Consider the following 17,065-nt stretch of genomic DNA (forward strand, 5'->3'; position numbering starts at 1 on the left):
TCCCCGTTCATCTCTCTCCCTCCCTTTTTAAAAAGTGGGGTTACATTAGCTACCCTCCAGTCCTCAGGAACTACTCCAGAATCTAAAGAGTTTTGAAAAATTATCACTAATGCATCCACTATTTTTGCGGCTACTTCCTTAAGTAACTTCCTTATGCAACTTATCTGGCCCTGGGGATTTGTCGGCCTTTAATCCATTCAATTTACCTAACACCACTTCCCGGCTAACCTGGATTTCACTCAGTTCCTCCATCTCATTTAAACCCCGGTCCCTTGCTATTTCCGGCAGATTATTTATGTCTTCCTTAGTGAAGACAGAACCAAAGTAGTTACTCAATTGGTCTGCCATGCCCTTGTTCCCCATGATCAATTTGCCTGTTTCTGACTGCAAGGGACCTACATTTGTTTTAACTAATTTGCAGTCAGATTTTATGTTCCCTGACAGTTTTCTTTCATAATCTATTTTCCCTTTCCTAATTAAGCCTTTTGTCCTCCTCTGCTGGACTCTGAATTTCTCCCAGTCCTCTGGTAGGCTGCTTTTTCTGGCTAATTTGTACGCTTCATCTTTTGTTTTGATACTATCCCTGATTTCCCTTGTTATCCACGGATGCACTACTTTCCCTGATTTATTATTTTGCCAAACTGGGATGAACAATTGTTATAGTTCATCCATGCAGTTTTTAAATGCCTTCCAATGCATATCCACCGTCAACCCTTTAAGAATCAATTGCCAGTCTATCTTGGCCAATTCACATCTCATACCCTCAAAGTCACAAAGGTTCAGGACCCTTGTTTCTGAAGTAACAATGTCACTCTCCATTCTAATGAAGAACTCAACCATATTTGGTCACTCTTGCCCAAGAGGCCACGCACAACAAGATTGCTAACTAACCTTTCCTCATTACTCAATACCCAGTCTAGAATAGCCAGCTCTCCCGTTGGTTCCTCTACATGTTGGTTTAGAAAACTATCCCGCATACATTCCAAGAAATCCTCTTCCTCAGCACCCCAGCCAATTTGATTCACCCAATCTATATGTAGATTGAAGTCACCCATTATAACTGTTTTACCTTTGTTCAGCACTGCTCTCTGGTTGTGGTAGGATGGTTCTATTTTATTAATGTCATGGGTTAGTTGTTGGGTTCACTCTCATTGGAGATGCTCATTGTCAGGCCATGAGGCATAACCATTATCGGCCACTTAATAGACATTGATCTTCAGACCGAGTAATCAGCCACAGTTGCATGGATTGAAGTTACCGATTTCTTTCATTTACTTACATGGATACCTTAGTTGGGGAGGGGGGGGGGGGGGGGGGGGGAGAAGAAAGGAACAAGGAAGAGGAGGAGCCTGAGGGCTGAGGGAGAGCTGAGAAGGGGAGGAGACAGCAAGGGCTACCGGGAATTGGAGAATACAATGTTTATGCCGCTAGGGTGCAGACTGCCCAGGCGGAATATGAGGTGTTGCTCCTCCAATCTCCGGTGATGCTCACTCTGGCCATGTGTTTCTGTGTATCTTAAACGACAAGGGCTAGTAACGCTTGAGCAGTGATGTGTGTGGACTAAGTTCTTCCCTTCCTCTCTTAGAGTTACAGAGTCATACAGAGCAGAACCAGGCCCATTGACGCACTGAGTCCACAATGACCATCAACTATTGTGAAGATAATGGTTAAGGAGATGAGGAGAAATTTCTTTAGACAGAGGGTGGTGAATCTGTGGAATTCATTGCCACAGAAGGCTGTGGAGGCCAGCTCAATGGGTATTTTAAAGGCGGAGATTGATAGATTCTTGATTAACACGGGTGTCGGGAGTTATGGTGGGAAGGCAGGAGAATGGGGTTAAGAGGGAATGATACAGTAGATCAGCCATGATTGAATGGCAGAGTAGATTTGATGGGCCGAATGGCCAAATTCTGCTCCTATAACTTATGAATCACTCGCATACACCAACCTTGGCTTGCCCTGGGACATCAGTCTTGCTTCCATTTTCTTGCAGCTCTTGTAGCCATTTTATTTAATTTGATGATTGGGAATTGGGGGAGATGCAGCAAGACCTGGGTGTCATGGTACACCAGTCATTGAAGGTAGGCATGCAGGTGCAGCAGGCAGTAAAGAAAGCGAATGGTATGTTGGTTCTTTCTTGGTGATGTCGCAAGGCTCGTACCACGACGTAAACAGAGATTTACAATAACAGCAGCAACTGCAACAGCCTCGTGTAAGCCCAGGCCTCTCTCTAACTGCCCACACCCTGGGTTCCAGTCACATCATAGGAGCCTGGCTTCTGGCAGGGTTCTAGTGCTCTGCTTGTACACATTATTGCTTGGTGAGACCACACCTGGAGTATTGCGTGCAGTTTTGGTCTCCAAATCTGAGGAAGGACATTATTGCCATAGAGGGAGTGCAGAGAAGGTTCACCAGACTGATTCCTGGGATGTCAGGACTGTCTTATGAAGAAAGACTGGATAGACTTGGTTTATACTCTCTAGAATTTAGGAGATTGAGAGGGGATCTTATAGAAACTTACAAAATTCTTAAGGAGGTTGGACAGGCTAGATGCAGGAAGATTGTTCCCGATGTTGGGGAAGTCCAGGACAAGGGGTCACAGCTTAAGGATAAGGGGGAAATCCTTTAAAACCGAAAAAAACCGAGATGAGGATAACTTTTTTCACACAGAGAGTGGTGAATCTCTGGAACTCTCTGCCACAGAGGGTAGTTGAGGCCAGTTCATTGGCTATATTTAAGAGGGAGTTAGATGTGGCCCTTGTGGCTAAGGGGATCAGGGGGTATGGAGAGAAGGCAGGTACGGGATACTGAGTTGGATGATCAGCCATGATCATATTGAATGGCGGTGCAGGCTCGAAGGGCCGAATGGCCTACTCCTGCACCTAATTTCTATGTTTCTATGTTTCTATGATGGTGTTAGTTTATATATTTAATAATTTTTCTATGTTTTGGTATTGTTTAACTTAAAACTAAAATCTGTTTTGCAAGGCATTTTCAACTTTTTTTAACATAGTGTCTTGGTTTTGAGGCTAGTTGAGTTTGTAGCAAGGTTTTGGCTGGAGCAGTGTTAAGGGGCTGTCCCACTGCGGCAACCTAATCTGCGAGTTTAGATGAGTTTGCCCTCGACTCAAACTCGCAGCATGGTCGACACGTGGTCCAAGGAGGTCCTATGAGGTCTGTTACTCTCCTTCATGCTCGAGGGAAGTTCCCGCCTACTCGTGGCCTCAGCTAGGTCGCGGAAAGTTTTTCAGCATGTTGAAAAATTTTCGGCAAGTAAAAATTTGTCAGCATGGTTCTTTTGTACTCGTCGTGCATTGGAGTGGGGTCGCTATGTAGTTACAGGCAGTCGAGGGCAGCCGTGGGCAATTTCCTTTGCTGACCGGGCATTTTAATTGGCTCATTGCAGTTTTCAGGCCCAAGGAAAACCGACCAGTAATGTTAAATGCCCGCTAAACTTTATTATAAGTTGTCTGACTTCTTAAAGGTCTCACCACTCCCTCTCCCCCCTTGCTCCCCTTCCTTCTCTCCCCCTCCCTCCCCTTGGAGTTTTATGTTTTATAATCTACAGACCTATCTCCAAAGTTGTATTATTGGTAATTTATTCCATTCTTTTTTATCATTTTTTTTCTCCTTTCTTCCTATCTTTAAAAAAATAAACAAATAGAAGCAATGTTAATATTCAATTGATAAATGAGGATCCCTACTACTTTGATAGCTGGAATCTATTAACAATATACAATTGATAAGCAAAATGTGTTTTGATTATGATATATATATGCTTCTAATAAAAAAATTATTAAAAAAAAAAAAAAATTAAAAAGTGTCTCCACTCCTTCTCTCCCCCTTTTCTCCCCCCCCCCCCCCCCCCCCCCCCCCCCCCGCGCTCTCTAAAGGACTTAAAGGACTTACACTGTGCAGCCGTCTTTTACCTTTCTGTTCATCGCGGGTGTGAATTTCAGACAGCGCTGCCCCGCTTTCCCCTGGCCCCCGCCTTTGTGTGTGGTGTGTGTTGTGTGTGTGTGTGTGTAAAAGTGTGTGTGGGTGTTGTGTGTCAGGGTGTGTTGTGTTTCCTGTGTGTGTGTGTGTGTGTGTGTGTGTGCGTGTGTAAAAGTGCTTGTGTGTGCGTGTATGTGTGCGCGTGTGTGTGTGTGTGTGTGTGTGTGTGTGCGTGTGTGTGTGTGTGTGTGTGTGCGTGTGTGTGTGTGTGCGCGTGTGCGTGTGTGTGTGCGTGCGTGCGTGCGTGTGTGTGTGTGTGTGTGTGTGTGTGTGTGTGTGTGTGTGTGCGTGTGTGTGTGTGTGCGTGTGTGTGTGTGTGTGTGTGTGTGTGTGTGTGTGTGTGTGTGTGTGTGTGTGTGTGTGTGTGTGTGTGTGTGTGTGTGTGTGTGTGTGTGTGCGTGCGTGCGTGCGTGCGTGCGTGTGTGTGTGTGTGTGTGCGTGTGTGTGTGTGTGTGTGTGTGTGTGTGTGTGTGTGTGTGTGTGTGTGTGTGTGTGTGTGTGTGTGTGTGTGTGTGTGCGTGCGTGCGTGCGTGTGTGTGTGTGTGTGCGCGCGTGCCCGTGTGCTGATGGTCGATCCGGCTCACGGTTTCATCGCTGACTGTCGATCCGGCTCGAGGTTTTCCAGGCGATTGCCCTCGAGCTTGAAGGTCAAAGGCAGTCGCTGAAAAGTCGCCTCAATGGGACAGGCCCGGCAGGCCGGGACGGGGGCCTGGGCTCGCATCCCCACCCACGGCGGGCGGGTCTATAGAGAGACCAGGGATGTCGCAAGGCAAGTGGGTGAGAATAAGCCTCTAATCTGCTGAAACATGATCCACAAACCAAACCACTGTAAACCAAATCTACCCACTGTATTTGTAACTCAGTTAAGGTTTAAACAAAAGGAAGTGACCATCTACATCACAGTTTATCCTTCAATCATGTAATAATATGTAGAAACTAGAAACTGCAGATGCTAGTTTACAAAAACAAAGGGACACAAGTGCTGGAGTAACTCCAGAGATACTGCCTGATTTGCAGAGTTACTCCAGTATTTTGTTTCTTTTGCCACCTGCCAATAATTGGGCTGCATTTTATCTAATCTGCAGCGCACACCCATCGTCTTTCCACCCTTTTCTCTCAGGCCGACTTGCTCGTGACTTCAAGGAGTCTGTCTTGCTTGGATTAACCTATTGCTGTTTGTGGGTCAGAAAGTCAAGAACCCAGTTGCAGAGGGGGAGCTTATTCCTGGGTCCAGGAGTTCTGATATGTGTTTGGAAGGGATTTATAGTGTTGAAGGAGGATCTATAGTCGATAAATAGGAGTGTCGCGCAGTGTCTACCTAAATAACAGAGATAAGTTTAGGGCCAGGGAGATGGGATCTGCTGTGGGTCTGTGAGAGGCTGGACTTAATGTGCGCCAGTCATCACCAGTCATTCTAAGCACTTTTTGATGGTGGATGTCAGAGTCTCTGGATGGTGAACATTAAGGCACACTACCTACCTTACTTTTCTTTGTCAGCAGTTAGCCAGCCCACTAAGTTTACTTTAAACTTTAGAGATCCAGGTCCTGAGGCCCACTGAGTCCACACTCGCTCCATACACTAGAACTACAAACCTACAAACCTGCATCTTGCCCACCCCAGTGAGAGAGATAACGGAACATCCAGAGAAAACCCCACGTGATCGCAGGGAGAATGTACAAACTCCGTACAGACAGCACCCGTAATTTAGGATCGAGCCCAGGCCTCTAGCGCTGTAAGGCAGCGCCACCGTGCCACCCTCTAATGAACAATTATTGAATTAAATTTAGTTTCCTAATAATAATCTGCTTACTTTCTCGTTATTTGTGGAATAATCTATCAAAATCTCAGAAAAAAAAATTGTAAATAAAATACTGTAAGTGGAATATAACACAAATAAAAAAATCTTAGTTTTACCATTTAAATGTCCGATATCAAATCGCCACACTTACATACAAATTGAAACGAGTGGCAATTATTTTCTCCTATCCATTCATGGAGTCTAAATCTGACTGGAATTGTGTTGAATCTTGGACTCCACTGAGTATTATTCCTACAACATAATCCAGTTTGTTTCAGAAACCCCAGCGAGTGGAAATCACAAATGCAAATTCTTTATTAGACATGTATGTGTGAAGAGTTCCACAAGTCCTTTAAAAAAAAACAAGGAAAGAAAAGTCACAAGCAAAGACACACTGTTTTAAATTTTGCTCTCTGCAAGAGTCAGGGCAACCAGAAAATCACTGGCCAACATCCTTGCCATTATTCATAACATCTGTGGGTATTTCAATTGCTCCATGAAAATTTCAGAGCGGCTCAAACACTTCCCAAGAGAATGAGAACTGCCAGATCATCTGATACGGGCAATTAGAATGAGAAGGAGCTTTACCTTTCTTGTGATAAAGTGCCCAGTTAAGTAAAGAAAAAAAATGTAGCCTACATTCCGAGGCAATTGAATGCACATTTGGACCAATTTAACATGCAAGCAGTGAATGAACTTGTCAGTCTGACCAGGCCATTTGGCCAAACCACTTAGGAGCTAAGAAACAACATGGCCTTTCTCAGACTATTTGAGTTGATAGCATTTATATTCCAGCATGTCCCAGATATAACCACACAAAAAAATCCAAACCCATGTTAAACGTACTATCCTGCTTCAAAAAGAAATTAACTGATACAGAACAGAAGTTAAATATAATCTTAAAATTATAAGTTGTATGTTAGGTGTTTACTTTAGTGTTTCTGATCAGCTATTCAAGTGCTGTCATGCTTTCATCCTTAAAGGTCACGTGATGAAGACAAATCAAATTGCACAGGAGATCTTTTCTACAATAGAAGTCAAGAATGGGTTGACTTTGTGACTCATTAACCATAAGTTCATCCTTATTGGGCCCACGTCAACTGGCTGTCGGAGAAGTCAGGAATGATGTGAAGTCTACAGTTGAGAACTGCAGTCTTAGTTCAAACGCATTTCATTTTAACCAAAACTCCTAGTCTGGATTCTCACCCTCTGGCATGTCTAGGTAGGATAGTCTATGTGGAAATGCCAGGAAAGCCACAGATGCTTTGTGAAAGCGGTCCAAGAGGCTTTTCTTTAAAGTAACCATTGAGGAAGTCTACTTCATTTCACCTGGGTGGGATGAGAAATCATTGTGACTGTCAAGAATTCAATAGCAAATTGCATTTATGCAGGGTATATTCAGATAGTTTGCTGTTGAAAGGTCATTTGCTCTTCCCAATTGTGACTTTGATGTTAGTAGGAATTGGTTGATTTAGGCTTCACCGTCGCAAACACCATCACAACGTATAAGAAGGAAGTTGCCTTCGAAGGAGAATAGAAAGTTTGCTAATGTTTGATTGGAAAATTTAAAATCATTTTTCATTTTTTGCGATGGCCTCATTTGACAAATGTTATTGTGTGAATGATAAATGGCACGGCAGAGAGCAGTGTAGAAAAGATAGTTTGATGATACCTGCAGGTATGGAAGGATTGTTCCCAAGAAACTCTTCGCAGACTTTGCTGCTTTACAGTGGGATGGACTGGATTAGAGACTCATTGGCATCATCAACGTTGATCCATTATTAGCTAACGCAGAATTTTCTATTTGGGCTGAAATCTCCTACTTATTGTGATGGCATTCTCCAAACTAGTACCATTCTCCATACAGCACCCTTATCAAACAATTGGAAAAATGGTTTAAGAAGGAACTGCAGATGCTGGAAAATCGAAGGTAGACAAAAATGCTGGAGAAACTCAGCGAGTGAGGCAGCATCTATGGAGCGAAGGAAATAGGCAACGTTTCGGGTCGAAACCCTTCTTTTCTTGTGTCTCCACTGGGAGAATTATGACCCTTTCCCATTGAGGAACATTGGATGAATATCAATTACAGCTGTAATTTGAAAATGGAATACTCACATAATTTTATGACTTGGAAGACCTAGAATGTTAACTCTGCTTTTCCTTTGTTCTAGCTAACAAGAAAACATGTATCAATTTTTGGTGAAAGTTAAATCTTATTTGTCTCAGCATCAAGGTAAATATACATTTGGTTGGTTGATAGATATCCCGGGGAAGCAAGAAGAAGAATTGAAGGAAGGAACTGCAGATGCTGATTTACACCGTAGACACAAAATGCTGGACTAACAGGCTGAAGAAGGGTCTCGACCCGAAACATCACCCATTCCATCTTTCCAGAGATACTGCCTGTCCCGCTGTTATTCCAGAATTTTGTGTCTATCTAAGAAGAATATTTACGCAGCTTAACGGTTTTATTTAAAGCACCACTTTATCAACATTTTTTTGTAATTCTATTTTTTTGCTGTTAATTATTTGAATATCATATATAGTAATGTTACCTATTTCAAGATGCTACAATGTGGCATCTACTAAATTACAGTTTTCTCTTCTAGTATTTGCAGGGCTTTGAGAATTCACGACACCAGTGGTTGAGAAGATCAGAACAATTCTTAACATTTTGCATAACAAGGTAATTGAAACCTGCCTTAAGGCCAACACTGACAGTAAACAATCTGCGGTGAACAGATGCATCAAGCGAGCCAAGGTTAACTTCAACGGACAATCAGTAAAGAAAAACGAGACCACAGATGACTTGTGGAACCATGTAAGGCAAGTCAATGTTTCTGTTGCTAGACATCTGTTCACAAACACATTAGGTGTGAGTCAGTTCACTGCATCGCCACTCCTCGACACATGATGGCAAGCACCTTGTGAAAGAATGCAACCCATACTAGGCAAGGCAAGTTTATTTGTATAGCGCCATTCGTGCAAACAGCAATTCAAGGTGCTTTACAGGAAAGAAAAAATAAAATTGTCAATAATTAAAAATTGCAAAACAAGCAATACGACAAATGTATGAATAATAAAACAACGTCAATGAAACAATAAAACGATTTTAAAAAGCACATAAAAGGGTTAAAATTAGACGGTTAAGATTACCTGCATGTCGGGTTATGGGCAAGCTATAGTAAACAACAGTGTTTTTAGTGTTTAAGAAGGAACTGCAGATGCTGGAGAATCGAAGGTACACAAAAAAGCTGGAGAAACTCAGCGGGTGCAGCAGCATCTATGGAGCGAAGGAAATAGGAAACAAAATAGGCAACTTCCAGTCTGAAGAAGGGTTTCGGCCCGAAACGTTGCCTATTTCCTTCGCTCCATAGATGCTGCTGCACCCACTGAGTTTCTCCAGCTTTTTTGTGTAACAGTGTTTTTAGGCCTGATTAAAATGCGCTTACAGTCTGTGCACACCTCATGCATACAGTAGTCCAAGGTATAAGTTCAACAAGAGTGCAGATATTATTTGTACTCATTTTCAGGATTTGGGTATCAACAACTACTTTTTACTGTCCAGCTCCAATTACCCTTGAAACAGTGGCGGAGACCTGATCTTCTTGACTGCTGCAGTTCTGCTGGTGAAGGTCCTCTCATGTAGCTCCAGGGCAGGGAATCCAGCCTGTAGACCCTGGCAACGACAGGGAACTACCGATATATTTCCAAATCAAAATGGTGTATGGTTTGGAGGGAACAGGTGGGCCATGGTCTTCCCATGCACCTGCTGCTCTCCTCCTGCTTGGTGGAAGAAGTTGCATGCTCAATAGATGCTTTTGGGGGTAGTCAGGGCAAATAACTGCAGTGCGTTGTGTAGATGGTACAAGCTGGGTACTGTGCATGACTGGTTAATGTTGGTGTCAATTGGGCATACTGTTTTGTCTTTGTTGCATTACACTACTGAAGAGCTATTGGCAGTGCACTCATTCAAACGTGTAGAGAATATTCCATCACACATCTGATTTTTTTTAATTGAATTGATTAAAAGATACAGCACGGAAACAAGCATTTGTGGATCAGGGGAAATATATTTCAGATTAATAGTCATAGAGCTTTAAAATAGACCTTTCAGCCCCCGATGACCAAGATGCCCCATCTACACTGGTCCCACTTCCTCATATTTGGCCGATATCCCTCTAAATCTTTCCTATCCATGTACCTGTCCAAATAGCCTTAAAAAGGTGTTATAGTACCTGCCTCAACTACCTCCAGTGGAGCTTGTTCCATACATCCACCACCCTGTGTGAAATCATTGACCCCCAGGTTCCTATAAAATCGTTCCCCTAATGGCTTATCATCAGAATATTTCTGAATCCCGACTACCACCATCTTCTTATTCCATTCACTCCTTTGCCCTAGAATCTCACAATATCCAAAGCACTTTTTATCAAGGAAATACGTTTGAAATGTGATGTTTGTAGAAAATGAGCAAGATTGCCTATCTAGCCACAGTACAGAGACCCATTCTCCCTTCCTCCATCAAAAATTGCATACTATTATTGTGCACAGCAAATGTACTGTTCCTCCCTCTGTTGAAAGCAGCTGGAACCCATTACCAGAACAAAAATTGCATGCACTGTAATGCCCCTGTCCCACTTAGGAAACCTGAATGGAAATGTCGGGAGACTTTGCGCCCCACCCAAGGTTTCCGTGCGGTTCCCGGAGGTGTTTGTCAGTCTCCCTACCTGCTTCCATTACCTGCAACCTCCGGCAACCACCTGCAACCTCCGGGAACCTTAGGTGGGGCGCAAAGTCTCCAGAGGTTTCCGTTCAGGTTTCCTAAGTGGGACAGGGGCATTACTCTGAGTTTCAGCAAAGTGTATCGGAGGTGTGCTCCTGAATAACATGTTTGTTGCCCGCCTTATTGAAGTGTTACCTTTCACCTTGTAAATGGTGCTTTATCATATTCCAAAGCATGCATCCTACATTGATAATTATGATGGCATTCAAAATAGGACGCAGTGTTGGATGCCAGGAACAACTCAAGCCCTTGCTTCCAATGTTGATTCAACAGCAGCTACTGTACATCAGATGACGCATTTCCATTGTTCCCTCAGTATTAAAACATGCTGCTTGTATATCCCCTTCACTTCCAGCAGGAAGTTCAAATAGCTGGTAATAGATCAGAAAAATGCTTTCAACCCAAAAGTCCACGCTGACCCAACAGTCGTTGATCAAGAAAAGAAACAAACTCCTTTTTTGCCAAGGCTTATGACTGGATATATATTTGCTGAAACACATATAATTATCATTCAATGTAGAAACATTTTCATGTTGTGAAACCTCTCGTATATTGTTTTCTGTCTCTGGGGAGTGCTTTTAAAATAACGGGCAAAAGCTTGTTCTCTAGTTTCGGTGAGTGAGGTGAGAAAATGTAAGTTTTCACAAAATACCTTTGTCTTCCAAACACTCTGCTGATTTGCTGCTGAAGTCGGAAGGGACTGATTACCCAACAACGGGGTTTGGATATTTTAGTCAGACATAGGAGTATCCAAAATAAGCCCATCAGAAGTCCTGTACAGACTTGTGTTTAAGAAGGAACTGCAGATGCTAAAAAATCGAAGGCACACAAATTTCCGCTTGGGGAGCCGGCATCCTGCGGGCATGAACATTGAATTCTCACAATTTTGTTAGCCCTTGCTGTCTCCTCCCCTTCCTCAGCCCTCGGGCTCCCTCCTCCTCCTTTTTCCTTTCTCTCCTCAGACTGATTCCCCCCCCCCCCCCAGAGATGCCATCAGTCTGAAGAAGCTGAGGCCTGAAACGTTTGTATTTCCTTCGCTCCATAGATGCTGCTGCACCCGCTCTTTCCCCAGACTTACAGACCTGTCATGTAGCCAACAAATGATCAGTCTCTTGGTGTAACATGGAATCACCTCCCCTCCCCATAACACATGTATTTATTTATTTCCCTAGACAAATTATTTATCTATATTTCCTGCAGAAAGTATAGAAAGTGCTACTTTTTCTTCTGTTAAAAATGCCTACAGCTATCTGTTTGACTAAAATTCACACTAATGTCTTTTGAAATGCATTCAAAGTAATTGTGCATATGCCAGCAAGCCCCCAAAACACTGTAGCTCCCAGCAGTGTGGTATTGTTACATTATATCTGTATCTATTATAATTTTCATGCCTTATTGGGTTTTCAACCAGAGCAAGTCAATTTAGAACAATCATAATACTGAAATAAATGACTGGTGGGGAATTGTAAATGAACAGTAATTCAATCATGTGATTCTGATGAGGGTAGAAACTGCAGTGGGTATTTAACACCTGGGCTTTGCGCCAATGAAACACGTGGCTACACCTCTGGAAGGTGCAGGACAAGGGCAAGTCCGTTTTAACACATGGTTTTCATTTAAATGGAGCCACTTGCTCTCTTCAAACCAGTCCCTAAAGACAGTTCCCTGATTTGCACTGGGATATCAGTCCACAAACCACGGCCGACTATTCATCGAAAGATAAAACTTTGCATCATGTACAATCTTCCCAGTCAACTCTGCCACTCCCATGCTGTATCTAATCTGGAGTGTGTGAAGAAGGGTCTCAACCCGAAATGTCACCCGTTCCTTCTCCCCAGAGATGCTGCCTGTCCCGCTGTGTATTGTATTGTATTGTATTGTATATCTTTATTGTCATTTCCTGAGTACTCACATACCCAGAGGAAACAAAAAAGCGTTGCTCAACCAGTGTCCATTCAGTGTGCATTAAAAATAAATAGAAATAAAAATACATGTATCATGAACAAATTTAACACTCTACTAAACATTCAACAGGCGTTCCGATCAGCAGCGGCACAACAGTGGCTCTGCTGCAGTGTGTCCAGGTTGGTGGTTGGTGCGCGATACTTTGGCAGGGGGCAAAGTCCGTTTATCAGGCTTATAGCCTGCGGGAAGAAGCTGAGGAGCATCCTGCTGCTCAACTGATGTTACTGGCCAAAAGGTGTTACTCCAGCCTTTTGTGTTTAAACCTGCATCTGTAGTTCCTTCCTACACACTGCATCCACTGCATCCTTCAGACTCTCAGTCTGAAGAAGGGTCCCGGCCCAAAACGTCACCCATTCCTTTTCTCCCCGGATGCTGCCTGTCCCGCTGAGTTATTCCCAAATTTTGTGTCTATCCTTGGAGTTTACTGATCTACAAGCAGTAACTAGTCCTCAGATTAGAAGTCTGAAGAGGGGTTCCGATCTGAAACCTCGCGTATTCTTTATCTCCAGAGATGCTGCATGGCCCGCTGAGTTACACCAGCAGTTTGTGTCTATCTCAGGTAGAGGAATCTGGGCCCTGTCCGAAAACTGGCACACATGACAATAAACTCTCTTGAATCTTAACAAGACCGTACTTTGCCCTGGTAGTTGAAATGGGCACCTTTACTTTAAAACGGTTCAGTAGCAGAAACACTGATAAGGGGACCACTTTGACACTAGCTTTTGTTCTGCAGGAAATTTACTTCCCCTGTCCCATCCCCCTGAAGGTTTGGTGGTTTATGAGAACTACAATACAAAATACTGCCTCAAATGTATTCAAGAAGGAACTGCAGATGCTGGAAGATCGAAGGTACACAAAATTGCTGGAGAAACTCAGCGGGTGCAGCAGCATCTATGGAGCGAAGAAAATAGGCGACGTTTCGGGCCGAAACCCTTCTTCAGACTGATGGGGGGTGGGAGGGGAGAAGGAAGGAAAAAGGGGAGGAGGAGGAGCCCGAGGGCAGGGGGATGGGAGGAGACAGCTCGAGGGTTAAGGAAGGGGAGGAGACAGCAAGGGCTAGCAAAATTGGGAGAATTCAACATTCATGCCATCAGGATGCAAGCTGCCCAGGCGGAATATGAGGTGCTGTTCCTCCAATTTCCGGTGTTGCTCACTCTGGCAATGGAGGAGACCCAGGACAGAGAGGTCGGATTGGGAATGGGAGGGGGAGTTGAAGTGCTGAGCCACCGGGAGATCAGGTAGGTTATTGCGGACTGAGCGGAGGTGTTCGGTGAAACGATCGCCCAACATCCGCTTAGTCTGTCTCAAATGTACGTTGACACTTACTGGCGCACAGTTACGCAAAGATGCCACTTTGCAATAAATACAATTGTTCCTTAAGTTAATTCAATAGTTTCAAAGCATGGTGGTTCTTTAAAGAAATACTTAATTACAGCTTAATTTAACGTGTAGTTTATACCATCTAGTTTGATGAAATCTCAGCAAAGTATGTTCAAATGTGAAAATATGTTCTACGAATAGTGTATAGTTTGAAATATTGATTAGGTATTGATTAGACAGAAATCGATTCAAAATAATCAGCAATGCCTCCATGATTTCAACAGCGACTTACACTGTGTGTAGGAAAGAACTGCAAATGCCGGTTTAAATCGAAGGTAGACACAAAATGCTGGAGTAACTCAGAGGGACAGGCAGCATCTCTGGAGAAGGAATGGGTGACTTTTTGGGTCGAAACCCTTCCTCAGACTGATTCAGTTCTTTCTCTCCAGAGATGCTGCCTGTCCCGCTGAGTTACTCCAGCATTTTGTGTCTACCAGCAACCTACACTACTCTTCAAGAAGAAATAAAACCTTAATGATTTAATTATAAGTAGATCTACCTAGATCTAAATATTGTCGCCCATTCCAAATGGCTGACAGATAATACATTTAAAAGTACAAAGGATACAATGGACATTTATTATCACATACACCAATTGGTGTAGTGAAATTTGACTTGCCATCGCAGCACATACATAAAGATAAGACACAACATCAAAGACTTTTACAATAAGCATAACTATCATTCTGATAGACAATGGAAGCTCATTTGAAGACATACATAATTTGAAGAATCTTTTGAATGTGGAGCAGAAATATAATTACATCTGTGAAGAGTCTGAAACAAAATGCACACTGAATTCAGATCACCTTGCTCCGTTGTGGGAAAAATAAATCAGTTTTTTTGCATCTCCCTTTTGTGGACTCCCTGGATAGAGACATTATCTGTCAGGAAACAGGTGCCGCATGTACTCCCCCTCTGGAAAGCAGATGCCGATGGGTGGGGGAGTAAGAGTGGAGATACGTTGCCACTTTCCCTTAGATTTGTCTTACTGGTACAAAAATGCTTCAACGCACTCTGACACCAATCTATATTTGCAACATTTCCCCCATCGTAACAGAGAAAGAAACGGAGCATCAATCTAAACATACTTCAAGTAAACCAGCAATGCATGATAGATACAAACTGATAGTCATCTTACACAGGGATAAACTCCCGCACAAGGAACGGTGGATTAAATTGGGAAGCACCCAGTGAAATGAGAAGTGTAAATATTTATATGTTACCTGACATGACTCTCGTCTTAATGCTAAATGTGGCAACGTTTATTTAACTTCATTGTTGAATCTGTAAACTTGGCAATGGGAAAGTGGTCCTTATGATGCAACATAATGTTATGGACATACCTCTGTCACACTTCTGTTAGATGAAGGCAAAACATATTTCTCCTCGTTGTTTTTATCTGGAATCTTTGCTATACCATTCCACAACAAATGCAGATTAAAGCAAAACTCAGCGGCTGTATGGCAAAGTATTAAATATGTTATTAAAGCCAAGAGGTAAAATACTTTACAATCACCCATGAGTTTGGCCGCCCTTCAAAATCAGTATAGAAACATAGAAAATAGGTGCAGGAGTAGGCCATTCGGCCCTTCGAGCCTGCACCGCCATTCAATATGAATGCATTTCGTTGTCTCTGTACTGTACACTGACAATGACAATTAAAATTGAGTCTTGAATCTTGATCATGGCTGATCATCCAACTCAGTATATCAGTAAATCAGTATAGTTCAGCCACATGCGAGTTCTTTTGTCTAGTTCCACCTCAGTGTCCTTATCTCATTCTCTCATTTTCCTTATCTCATTCACTTACAGTAGGATAGCTGTTTATTTGAACGTACCAAAATATTTATATCATCTGTAGTTTCTTGTTGTTTGTCACTTGTTCTTGAGTAAAACTATGACATGGTCATGGTGGCATACCGTGTGGAAACAGGCCCTTTGGCTCAACTTGCCCACACCGACCGACATGTCCTATATCGTCAAGTCAAGTCAAGTTTATCTGTCACACACGCATACGAGATATGCAGTGACATGAAAAGTGGCAAATGCTTGCGGCTTATGCAAAAAAACAAAACAAAACTACAAAACAGAATAGAATACAGAATCAGTAATTACATATTGTGAGAAAAAAAACAGCAATTAAAAAAAGACACAACACAACAGCAAATTGCTACAGTAAGTTAGTCTCTGGTGATATAACAGTTTACAGTCCTAATGGCCTGTGGGAAGAAACTCATTCTCATCCTCTCCGTTCTCACAGCAAGACAGCGGAGGCGTTTGCCTGACCGTAGCAGCTGGAACAGTCTGTTGCAGGGGTTGAAGGGGTCTCCCATAATATTGTTGGCTCTGGAGTTGCACCTCCTGTTGTATAGTTCCTGCAGAGGGGCGAGTGAAATTCCCATAGTGCGTTCGGCCGAACGTACTACTCTCTGCAGAGCCTTCTCGTCCTGGGCAGAGCAATTCCCAAACCAGATTGTGATGTTTCCAGACAAGATGCTTTCTACAGCCGATGAGTAGAAGCACTGGAGGATCCTCAGAGAGATCCTGAATTTCCTCAATTGCCTGAGGTGGTAAAGGCACTGCCTTGCCTTACTCACGAGTGCTGCAGCGTGTGATGTCCATGTCAGATCCTCTGAGATGTGGACTCCCTGGTATTTAAAGCAGCTCATCCTATCCACAGTATCCCCATTTATCTTCAGTGGCGTGTACCTCCTCGGATGTTGTGCCCTCCTAAAGTCCACGATCATCTCCTTAGTTTTTTTGACATTCAAGAGGAGGCTGTTGTCCTGACACCAGAGTGCCAGATCAGCCACCTCTTCCCAGTAGGGCTTCTCATTATTTCCGGAGATCAGGCTCACCACCACAGTGTCATCAGCAAACTTGATTATTGAGTTGGAGCTGAACCTAGCCACACAGTCATGTGTGTACAGGGAGTACAGTAGGGGGCTGAGGACTCAACCCTTGGGGGGGATCCTGTGCTCAGCGTGAGGATCTTCGATGTATTTCCTCCCATCTTGACTACACTAGTTCCACCTGCCTGCGTTTGGCCCATATATCTCTAAACCTGTCCTATCCATGTACTTGTCTCATTTTTTCATTAAATGTTGCGATAGTCCCTGCCTCAACCACCTCCTCT

The sequence above is a fragment of the Leucoraja erinacea genome, chromosome 14 (genome assembly GCF_028641065.1).
Source record: "Leucoraja erinacea ecotype New England chromosome 14, Leri_hhj_1, whole genome shotgun sequence".
NCBI lineage: Eukaryota > Metazoa > Chordata > Chondrichthyes > Rajiformes > Rajidae > Leucoraja > Leucoraja erinaceus.